Consider the following 12329-nt stretch of genomic DNA (forward strand, 5'->3'; position numbering starts at 1 on the left):
TTCCCTAGTTGCTGGGAAGGAATATGTGGGTTGAAGCCAGATGTTGTGCCTTAACCCAGCAGGCACCTAAACAACACACAGCTGTTTGCTCACTCCCTCATCCCACTGGGATGCCACAGCAGGTATACCTCCAAGGCAATTGTGGCCCAAGGATAAATCCATCTTGGCGAAGGTACACCTCAAAGTGTCTGTGGCTGTAGATAAGTCCGTGCTGCAGCAGGTACACCTTGAAGCATCAGTGGCTGTGCATGAGGTCATGCTGGAGCACCTCAAAGTGCGTGGCCATGGGTAAGCCCACAACAGAGCAGGTTTACTTCTGGAGGGACTGCAGCCGTGGGTAAGGCCACGTTGGAGCAGGTATAGCTCTGAAAGCATTGAGGCCCATGCAGAAGGCCACGCTGGAACAGGCGCACCTCAAAGCGACTGTGGCTCTGGATAAGTCTATGCTGTAGCAGGTGTACCCCTGGAGAGACTGTGGCTCCTGGGAACGGCTCCACTTGGAGCAGGTACAACCCTAAAGGACTGCAGTCTGTGGATAAGTCCAAACCAGAGCAGGGGCAAGGGGAGGAGTTCATTGCAATGTTAAACCTGATGGTCTGGTGCAAATGGACCAGGGGTGGAAATTGTAATGGTTCTACCTTTAAATTGTTCTAACCCAGGATTTGAGTTACATATTATGGAAATTACTGTAGCAGAAACCCCTTGTTGCTAGCCAGGCTGGGAGCAAGGGGAGGAGTTCACTGCAGTGTTAAAACCTATAACCTGGCCCAAAGGGGCCGGGGTGGAGATTGTAATGGTTCTACCTTTAAATTGTTGTAACCTGTGATTTGAGTTGCATGTTATAGGAATTACTACAGCAGGAACCACCTGAACCAATGGAGGACAAGCCTTTCAAGAAGCAGGGCAAGTGCAGCAGTGACCCGACCTGAGCTGGCTTTGGTGCCCAGTAACTCCACGCAACACACCACCTCTCCTGTCCTGAGTGACCACAAGAACAGATGGAGACCAAAGCCGTGGACTAAATGATATCTGTGTATTTTATCAAAGGATGGGAAGGTAGGGTGGACGTTAATGAGGTTGTACTGGATAGTGTGGGACCTGAGCATGATGTAAATGGTATGGAATAAGGGGTGGATACTGTCCTGGTTTCAGCTGGGGTAGAGTTAAATGTCTTTGTAGTAGCTAGCATGGGGCTGTGTTTTGGAGTTGTGCTGGAAACAGTGGTGATAATGTGGAGATGTTTTAGTTGTTGCTAAGTAGCACTTACACTGGTCAAGGACTTTTTCAGCTCCCCGTGCTCTGCCGGGTGCACAAGAAGCTGGGAGGGGACACAGCCAGGACAGCTGACCCCAACTGACCAATGGACTATTCCATACCATACGATGTCATGCTCAGTATATAATGCTGGGGGAAGAAGAAGGAAGGGGGGGGACGTTTGGAGTGATGGCGTTTGTCTTTCCAAGTAACCGTTACGCGTGATGGAGCCCTGCTTTCCTGGAGATGGCTGAACGCCTGCCTGCCCGTGGGAAGTAGTGAATGAATTCCTTGTTTTGCTTTGCTTCCGTGTGCAGCTTTTGCTTTCGCTATTAAACTGTCTTTATCTCAACCCATGAGTTGCCTCACTTTTACTCTTCCGATTCTCTCCCCCGTCCCACTGGGTGGGGGGAGTGAGCGAGCGGCTGCGTGGTGCTTGGTTGCTGACTGGGGCTAAACCACGACAGGGAGAGAATAGGAAAAAAGGGAAAAGTCACGGGTCGAGTTAAAGACTATTTAATAGGACAGAAAAGGAAGGTAAAATAATAATAATGATAAAAGAATATACAAAACAAGCGATGCACAATGCAATTGCTCACCATCCCAATGCCCAGGCAGTTCCTGAGCAGTGGCCGCACCCACCTGGCCAACTCCCCCCAGTTTTTTGTTCAGCATGACATCATATGGTATGGAATATCCCTTTGGCCAGTTTGGGTCACCTGTCCTTGCTTCTTGTGCACCCTCAGCCTCCTTGCTGGCAGTGCAGTGTGAGAAGCTGAAAAGTCCTTGACTAGTGTAAGCACTGCTCAGCAACAACCAAAACAGTGTGTTATCAATATTATTCTCATCCTAAATCCAAAACACAGCACTGTATCAGCTACTAGGAAGAAAATTGACTCTATCTTAGTCAAAACCAGGGCACCAGCTCAAGCCCATTGCTCTCTGCAAAGTTCATTTTGTTGGTTGTTTGATTTTTAATCTCTAGTTTGGGCTGAGACACATATACCCTTCACCCATGTTTGTCTGGCTGGCTCAGGAAGATAATATTTTCTATTGATTATTTTGGGAAAGCCATTTGCATAACCAGTTGACCCACTCAACTGATAGAGTCTTTTATCTACAACAAAGGCCACCTTCTGGTCTCCTTGGTGTTCAGATAAGTTCAGCTTCCTTTATGATGGCTGTGGTCTCTCCTGACATCCTTTTCTGCGCTTCATGAGCACATCATTGTCGTGGTTTTGGCTGGGATAGAGTTTATTTTCTTTGTAGTAGCTAGTATGGGGCTATGTTTTGGATTTGTGCTAGAAACAGCAGTGATAATGTGGAGATGCTTTAGTTGTTGTTGGATCTGCTCTCTTAGCTGTGCCCCCTCCCGGCTTCTTGTGCACCTGGCAGAGCATGGGAAGCTAGAAAAGTCCTTGACTAGTACAAGCACTACCCAGCAACAACCAAAACATTGGTGTGTTATCAACATTGTTTTCATACTAAGTCCAAAGCACAGCACTATGCCAGCTGCAGTGAAGAAAATGAACTCTATCCCAGCTAAAACCATGACAGTATCCGCCCCTTATTCCATATAATTTACGTCATGCTCAGGTCCCATACAATCCAATGCAATTTCAGTAACCCCTACCGGCCTTTTCATCCTTTAATAGAATATAGAGATTTCATTTATCATACCCCTAGTCTATGGACCACCCCTGTATAATGTCTGAGAAATGGCCATTGAGTTCATTTAGTCCATGACTTTGGGTTCCATCTATTGTATGGTTCTTTCAAAGAGGTGCTGCGTGTGGTGTTGGATTGTTGCATGCTGAAGTCAGTCCTCGTACCATCATCGCTGCACTGTTGGTCCTTGTTCTATCACTGCTGCACTTTGCTTGGTTCAGTGAAAGTTCATTTTTTTTTTAATTAATTTGGGAGATTCCCACCATGATACCATTGATATGGCATATAGCAACCATAGTAGTGATGACATACAACGTTATATAGCAATTAACAGCATACCATTCAGTTCATTGGCTGTTTTCACCCAAAATCAAATCTCCTTGAGGCACACACTGGACTCCTCCATCCTCCCGCATCACCCACCAAGTGCACCCAGGTCCTTGAGCAAAAGCAGTCCTGCTGTTGTGGTTTAGCCGGCAATTCAGCCCCACACAGCCACTCGCTCATTCCCCCACCTGTGGGACGGGGGAGCGTCTCAGAAGGGTAAAGCTTGTGGGTTCAGATAAGACCAGTTTAATAATTAAAATAAGACAACACCACCAAAAATGCAATGGAAAGGAGAACAATGAGAGGCGCGAAACCTGGGGCAGGGGGAATGAACCACCAAAACAAACTGCACGTGATGCAGCCACTCACCACCCGCTGACCTGATGCCACCAGGCCCCAAGCAGCAACAAACCCCACGCACCAACTGCCCCCGTTAATATACTGGTTATGGCGTGATATAGTCAATCTGCCAGGCCTCCCCATACTGATATTTCAGCCATCGTCCCCCATACCACAGAGGCTTTACCCACTTCGCTTGCTTGATTGCAGTGCACGTTTCACACTCGTGGATAGCCTGTGCAAGAGCGTCCATGGTCAAGTCCACCTGTATGTTTGTGCTGGTGTTGGCTGAGAAGGGGTTAATTCTCCTCACTGTGGGGGTCGGCTACCTTTCCAGCTTCCCACGCTCTGCCGCGTGGCGGGGGGGGGGCTGGGAGGGGCAGGGCCATGGTGGGGGAGGCTGACCCCGACTGGCCAATGGCAGGTTCATTCCATACCATGTGACACCATGACCAGTATATTGGGGGGGAAGTGGCAGCACGGAGGCGGCGCAGCGTCGGGTCGGCGGGTGGCGAGCGGCTGCGGCGCGTGCGGTTTGTTTTGGCGGTTCGTTCCCCCTCTCCCCTCCCTTCCCCCTCCCCCGGGGCTTTGCGCCTCTCGTTGTTCTCCTTTACGTTGCATTTCTATTGTTGTTTCTTTTAATTTTAATTATTAAACTGCTCTTATCCCAACCCACGAGCGTTACCCTTCTGATTCTCTCCCCCATCTACCGGTGGGGGAGTGAGCGAGCGACTGTGTGGGGCTGAGCTGCCGGCTAAACCACAACAATGTTGCATCTCTCCCTTGATGGCCTGAGGTGTCATGGGCCCGCCGAGCTAGAAATAATTCACCCTTATGCTGCCAGTCCAGATCCACCTCAGCCACTTCAATCTTGGCAGCCTGATCTACCTGCTCTTTGTTTCAATGTTCTTCAGTGGCCTGACACTTGGGGACATGAGCATCCACATGACATACCTTTACAGCCAGGTTCTCTACCCGGGCAGCAATATCTTGCTGCAACATGGCAGCCCAGATGGCTTTGCCTCTATGCTGCCAGTTGCTCTGCTTCCACTGCTGCAGCCAGCCCCACAGGGCATTTGCCACCATTAAGGAGTCAGTATAGAGATAGAGCACTGGCCACTTTTCCCATTCAGCAATGTCTAAGGCCAGCTGGAATGCCTTTACCTCTGAAAACTGGCTCAATTCACCTTCAGCAGTTTCTGTTACTTGTCGTGTAGGACTCCATACAGTAGCCTTCTATCTCCGGTGCTTTCCCACAAGACGACAGGGCCCATCAGTGAACAGGGCATATTGCTTCTCATTTTCTGGCAGTTTGTTATACAGTGGGGCTTCTTCAGCACGTGTCACCTCCTCTGATGATGATATTCTGAAATCTGTGCCTTCTGGACAGTCCATGATCACTTCCAAGATTCCTGGGCGACTGGGGTTTCCTACTCAAGCCCACTGGGTGATCAGGGCAACCCATTTACTCCATGTAGCATCAGTTGCATGATGTGTAGAGGGGCCTTTCCTTTGAACATCCAGCACTGGCAGTCGGGGTGCCAGGAGGAGCTGTGCTTCAGTACCAACCACTTCCGAAGCAGATCAATTCCCTTCATATGCTGCCAATATCTCTTTTTCCACTAGAGTAAAGCAGGCTTTGGACCCTCTGTATCCCCGACTCCAGAACCCATGGAGTCGACCTCGGGTCTCCCCATGTGCTTTCTGCCAGAGGCTCCAGGTAGGGCCATTCTCCCCAGCTGCGGTGTAGAGCACATTTTTTACATCGTGTCCTGCCCGGACTGGCCCAAGGCCTACTGCATGAACTATCTCCTGTTTAATCTGTTCAAAGGCTTGTCGTTGCTCAGGGCCCCATTTGAAATCATTCTTTTTCTGGGTCACTTGATAGAGAGGGCTTACGATCAGACTGTAATTTGGAAAGTGCATACTCCAAAAACCCACACCACATAAACAAGCTTGTGTTTCCTTTTTGCTAGTTGGTGGAGACATGGCTGCTCTTTTGTTGATCACATCCATTGGGATCTGATGACGTCCATCTTGCCATTTGATTCCTAAGAACTGGATCTCTTGTGCGGGTCCCTTGACCTTACTTTGTTTTATGGCAAAACCAGCCTTCAGAAGGATTTGGACTATTTTCTCTCCTTTCTCAAAAACTTCTTCTGCTGTGTTGCCCCACACGATGATGTCATCAAAGTATTGAAGGTGTCCCGGAGCTCCACCTTGTTCCAGTGCAGTCTGAATCAGTCCACGACAAATGGTAGGGCTGTGTTTCCACCCCTGGGGCAGTCGATTCCAGGTGTACTGGACACCCCTCCAAGTAAAAGCAAACTGTGGCCTGCACTCTGCTGCCAGAGGGATTGAGAAGAATGCATTAGCGATATCAGTTGTGGCATACCACTTGGCTGCCTTTGACTCCACTTTGTACTGAAGTTCTAGCATGTCTGCCACAGCAGCACTCAACGGCAGAGTGACTTCATTCAGGCCACGATAGTCTACTGTTAGCCTCCACTCTCCATTAGACTTCCGCACTGGCCATATGGGACTGTTAAAGGGTGAGTGGGTCTTACTGATGACTCCTTGGGTTTCCAGTCGACGAATGAGCTCATGGATGTGAATCAGGACGTCTCGGTTGGTGCAATATTGCCACCGGTGCACTGTTGTGGTGGCAATCGGCACCTGTTGTTCTTTGACCTTCAGTAACCCCACAACAGAAGGGTCCTTTGAGAGGCCAGGCAAGGTAGACAGCTGTTTAATTCTCTCCGTCTCCAAGGCAGCTACACCAAAAGCCCACCTGTACCCTTTTGGGTCCTTGAAATACCCTCTCCTGAGGTAGTCTATGCCAAGGCTGCACGGAGCCTCTGGGCCAGTCACAATGGGGTGCTTTTGCCACTCAGTCCCAGTTAGGCTCACTTCGGGCTCCAATACAGTTAGCTCTTGGGATCCCCCTGTCACTCCAGCAATGCTGATGGGTTCTGCCCCTATATAGTTTGATGGCATTAAGGTTAACTGTGCACGGGGGATGTCCACTAAAGCTTTATACTCCTGTGGGTCAGATGTGCCAGGCCATTGGATCCACACAGTCCAGTAAACTCAGTTGTCCCTTTCCTCCACCTGGCTGGAGGCAGGGCCCCCGAGTCTTGGTCATGGCATTCACAACTCACTTCCTGTAAATGTGAATCAAGAGTCTCTCTATTAAGCTCAGAAATAAAATCAGCACTTCTACTCCTCTGTCTGGGGACTTGCTCACTGGAAACTGGAGCAACAGCTTTCCTGGAAGAACCCTCCCTGAGTTCTTGTTCTTCCTTGCAGCTCACGTACCCGTGCCTCTAGGGTCAAGGTAGGTTTCCCATCCTACTTCTTCATGTCCTCTCCATGGTCACGCAGGTAAAACGATAGGGTGCCCTGTGGTGTGTATCTTCTCTCTTGAGCAAAGGGGAGCTTACTCCTAATGGCTGAGATACTGGTCCGTACTCGTGGGGAGTAGAACATATCCTCTTCGAGCTGCTGAACCTTCTGGGACAGTTTCTCCACAGCCGAGATGAGGGAGGAAGAAATATTTCCTTCGTACTCCCAGAGTTTATCAATCACCTCTGCTACCATTGGTGCCTCGTCATCTTTCCAGGACATAATTGCCAATGAGTTTCCATGCATCGATGGTGCGCGCCGTGCAAACTTCCGCCACACGGGTTGTGTGCACTGGGCTTCATCTGAATCTTTGGGTTACCATAAACCACCTCAAGCACGGCTAGTTCCCTCAGGTACTGGATACCTTGCTCCATTGTCATCCATTTTCCTAGGCAAAATACACTATCTTCCTTGAAGGGGTACCTTTCTCTCACACCTGACAGGAGTCGCCTCCAGAGGCTGAGGGCTTGTGCCCCTTTTCCAAATTTTTTGTCAATGCCTCCTTTCCTAGAAAGGGATCCCAGTTGTTTGGCTTCCTTCCTCTCTAATTCCGGACTGCTGGCCCCGTTATCCCAGCATGGAAGCAGCCAGGTGACAATGTGCTCACCTGAATGACAGCCGAAAGCTTTTCACATATCTCAACACTCACTCAAGGATAGGGATCAGGTAGTTTCCATTTCTTGTACGAATTGTTTCTCTTCCTCTTCCTCTCCTTGTGATGGCCCTGATATTTCATCATCTCTTTCTAAACGAGTTGACTTTCTCTTCCAGGATTTCTTCTTGTGTATAGGGGCAACTGATACTGGCATGGGTTGATCCTCTGATTCAGCTGCAACGCTTGTCACAGGGGTTGGAGTAGCTGCATGTCGTGGTTCAGCCTCAGCAACTAAAAACCACGCAGCCGCTCTCTCACTCCCCCCACCCCTGTGGGATGGGGTAGAGAATGAGAAGAGCAAAAGCAGCAAAAAAACCTTGTGGGTTGAGATAAGAACAGTTTAATAGTGAAAATAAAATAATAATTATCATAATGATGATTTTAATAGTAATAACTATAATGATAATATAATAAAAAGGGAAAGGGAAAAATGGAAAAAAACCAGAAAGCAAACAATACAACCGCTCACCACCCACCGACCGACGCTGCCGGTTCCCGAGCCGCGATTGCTGCTTCCCTCCCCTGGCCAATTACTCCCAGTTACCATACTGGGCATGACGTTACATGATATGGAATATCCCTTTGGCCAGTTTGAATCCGCTCTCTTAGCGGTGCCCCCTCTCCTCCCGGCTTCTTGTGCACCCGGCAGAGCATGGGAAGCTAGAAAAGTCCTTGACTAGTACAAGCACTACCCAGCAACAACCAAAACATCTGTGTGTTATCAACATTGTTTTAATGCTAAGTTCAAAGCACAGCACTATGCCAGCTTGCAGTGAAGAAAATTAACTCTATCCCAGCTAAAACTATGACAGTGTGTTATGGATGCATCCTTTCCACAGGGTGCAGTCCTTCAGGAACAGGGTGCTCCAGCATGGGTCCCCCACGGGGTCACAAGTCCTGCCAGCAAGCCTGCTCCAGCGTGGGCTCCTCTCTCCATGGGCCCAGAGGTCCTGCCAGGAGCCTGCTCCAGCGTGGGCTTCCCATGGGGTCACAGCTTCCTTTGGGCGCATCCACCTGCTCCGGCATGGGGTGCTCCATGAGCTGCAGGTGGATATCTACTCTATCGTGGACCTCCATGGACTGCAAGGGGACAGCCTGCCTCACCACAGGCTGCAGGGGAATCTCTGCTCCGGTGCCTGGAGCACTTCCTCCCCCTCCTTCTTCACTGACCTTGGTGTCTGCAGAGTTGTTCCTCTCACATATTCTCACTCCTCTCTCTGGCTACAGTTGGCCAGGACTGGAACATGGCCAGACTGTGGGAACAGTCTCCGTGCCATTTGCACGTGCTGATTTGGTTTTGGGGCAACAACAAATGCCCAGACTGTGGGATGATCCGGAGAAGGTGATACAAACTATATGCAGCATCTTCTGCGTTTATAGCCCTACCTGAGCTGATGTGCAGCAACTATTTGACACTGTCTTTAATCCTGATGAAAGAATTAAAATCTGGGAAACAAATCACAGATCAGCCGGGTAAGCACAGGGCAGAAGCCCATGGCCAGCCAATGACCCAGGTCGGTCCCCCAAATTTACCAGCCAATAGAGGTATGCTGCAAAGCGCGAGACGGGGATTGTTAGAATCCTTAGAACTGGCAGGAAGGAAGACTCTAAATTGGGCTAAGGTCCAAGAATGCCAGCAAGAAGATGCTGAACATCCTTCTGAATATTACGCTTGATTGGTTAAACAAGTGAGAATGTTCGAAGGGATCTACCCGAAGGGATCAACCCGAAGGGATCAATGGCTGTGTGAGGCTTAGTTGCCAGCTGGGGCTAAACCACAACAAATGTGCTAGAATAAGCTAGTTTAGTATCAGTAAGAATTGTGTAACCAAGCAAAAAGTGAACTGAGGAGGCCCAAAGACTGAGTTCAACCAGTGGACACGGTGAGGAAGACTATCGATGACCACCAGAGGACCCTGGAAGACCACCAATGAACATGAATGTGCATGCATTAAGGACACTTGCACATAATAATGAGTTCCAAGACTAGTATGAATATGGTAATTATTTCCTAGAAATCTAATATGTATATTTTGATTGCATAGAACCCCTGTAGTAGAGCAACTCGGCGCACACACTAGGTGGAGTGATCCCCTGTGCACCTGGCGCTGCAATAAAGAATGCCTGCTTTCTAAAACTACAAATTGGGTTTTAGAGGGTTCTTATATTTGCCAGCTTAGGGTATCAGCCCCACTTACCCTGAAGGAACCAATAATTTCCTTGCTAGGAGCTGCCGTGGGAAAACCAGTGTTGGAAGGGTGTTATTCTATGGCTAGGACAGCTTGGCAGTTATCAGACTGAAGAAGAGGAGCTGGAGCTTGAAGCATTTCAAATGCAACAGCCGAAGGAAAAGGTTACTTGGCAAGAGATGCTTCCGGCACTAATACAGGCAGGAGTGTCTAGGGAGCAGAGAGAGAGGGCAAGCCAACTCCTTATTTGTGGATCCTGTATAAGAAAGTAAAAGCAAGGGGGAAGGTGCGAAAGGAAGTGCAAAGCACCAGGGTTAGGAATGAGGGCCCGGTCGTGGTGAAAGTGCCTTTTTCAATCGCAGACTTAAATAACTGGAAAATAGCTGCCGGTAGCTATAGGGATGATCCTGAGCATGCGGCTAATACTTTTGAGATGATGATTAAAACTCAGGATCCAGATTGAAAGGATATTGGAACCGTCCTGCAAGTATTATTTGATAGTACAGAAAGGGAAAGGATTCGTAAAGCTGCAAGAACACAGGTTGAGGGTCAGGTGGCATCAGAGGTATTGCAAGGACAAGTAGAACAACACTTTCCCTTAGTAGATCCTGACTGGGACCCTAATGATCATGGAGATAAATTGTTATTGGAGCAATATCAGAGGTTGTTTTTGGTCGGTATAAGAAATGCTATACCGAAAGCAACAAATTGGTCAAAATTATATGAAATCAAGCAAGATGGAAAAGAGTCTCTGACTGATTTTCTAAATAAATTGAAAGAAGCTGCCCGGAAGTACATGACCCTTGAGCCCAAGTCAGAAGAAGGGAGAGGTCAGTTAGTGACTTTGTTTACTGGGCAGTCTGCTGATGATATTCGGAGAAAGTTGCAAATGATACAGGGAGCAGATGCTAGAGACTTGGGTGGTTTATAGACATAGGGATCAGCAGAAAGAAAAGGGGAATGCCAGACTAATAGCTGCGCTAGGAGGGACCTATGGTCCTCGGTGAGGACTTGGGGTGGATTTAGAGGTGGTTACCGAGGAAGAGGACGTGGCAGAGGATTCCCAAAACCCCAAGTAGGAGAGACTCAGTGTGCTTATTGCAAAAAAGGAGGGGCGCTGGAAGCAAGAATGTCCAGCTTTGCAGAAATCTGAGGAATCAGACACTGCCGTGATGGCTATAGAAGCTAGGGACTGAAGGAGACCGGAGGGATCTTCCCCAGCAGAGCCTCTGGTTAAGATTAAGCTGGGGGAAGATGAAACAGAGAGAGAATGCTTAGTTGATACAGGGGCAACCTATTCAGTTTTAAATACAAAAAGGCATGAATTAGGATATGATACTGTAAGAATTATTGGTGCAACAGGAAAGGCAGAGACACGGCCCTTCTTTAAACTTATGAAATTTAAAATTGTAAAGCAGTGGGTAACACATCAATTTCTGTATTTATCAGGTGTGCCAAACCTCTGATAGGCCGAGATTTATTAGAAAAATTAGAAGCCGAGATAAAATTTAAAAATGGGGAAGTGGAAGTAATACTGCCTGAGTCTAAATTTATCCAAGCTTCAATATTGTTATTGCAGGAAATTGAACAGGTGGAAAAGAAAATCCCAGCTGAAGTTGAAAATGAAGTGATAGCCATTGCCTGGGCAGGAGAGGTACCAGGGAAATCAAAGAGAGCTGAACCTGTAAGGATAGACCTTAAACCAGGATCAGCACCGATAAGAACTAAACAATATCCTTTAAAACTAGAAGCGAGAATTGGCCTAGTACCAATAATTCAGAAAATTTTGAAATACAAATTACTGGTAGAATGTGAGTCAATAAATCAGATAGTACAAGACACACATCCGGTGGTTGCAAACTCATATATATGACTAATTACCCTCACTAGTGAACAAGGCTGGTTTACAGTTTTAGATTTATAAGATGCCTTTTTCTGCATACCTCTTGATTCTGAAAGTCAGGAACTTTTTGCTTTTGAGTGGGAAAATCCTGAAGACCCACTATACCTGGACAGTGTTACCACAAGGATTCAAAAACAGTCCGACAATTTTTGGAAATCAATTAGCAAAAGAATTAGAACTGTGGAGACAAGACAATAAGAATGGGATAATGCTATAGTATGTTGACGATATACTGTTAGCTGGAAACTCCCGAGCGGTATGTCTGGAACTGACAATCAGTTTATTAAATTTCCTTGGACTTAGTGGTTATTGAGTGTCAAAGGAAAAAGCTCAGATTGCACAAGAAACTAACATATTTGGGTTTTGGAATCCTGAAAGGACAGAGACAGTTAAGTAATGAGAGGAAGGAAGCTATTTGTCATCTTCCAGAACCTCGAAATGTCCACGAACTGAGAACCTTTTTAGGAATGGTGTCGCTTGTGACTTGCTAATTATGGACTGATGGTGAAGCCCTTGTATGAACTATTGAAATCATCGAAGGGCCCCCTGCAATGGACAGATGAAAATCAGAATGCATACATTCAACTAA

At 47.7% G+C, this 12329-nt stretch overlaps 1 long non-coding RNA gene across 1 annotated transcript; it reads left to right on the forward strand.

Annotated features, from left to right (window-relative positions):
- The first annotated feature begins 704 nt into the window (after positions 1-704).
- Positions 705-1606, forward strand: LOC142049412 (uncharacterized). The gene is made up of 2 exons (XR_012657710.1): positions 705-1056; positions 1464-1606. It is a non-coding gene; the product is annotated as an uncharacterized LOC142049412 (long non-coding RNA).
- The last annotated feature ends 10723 nt before the right edge of the window (positions 1607-12329 follow it).

The sequence above is a fragment of the Phalacrocorax aristotelis genome, chromosome W (genome assembly GCF_949628215.1).
Source record: "Phalacrocorax aristotelis chromosome W, bGulAri2.1, whole genome shotgun sequence".
In the NCBI taxonomy this organism is placed as follows: domain Eukaryota; kingdom Metazoa; phylum Chordata; class Aves; order Suliformes; family Phalacrocoracidae; genus Phalacrocorax; species Phalacrocorax aristotelis.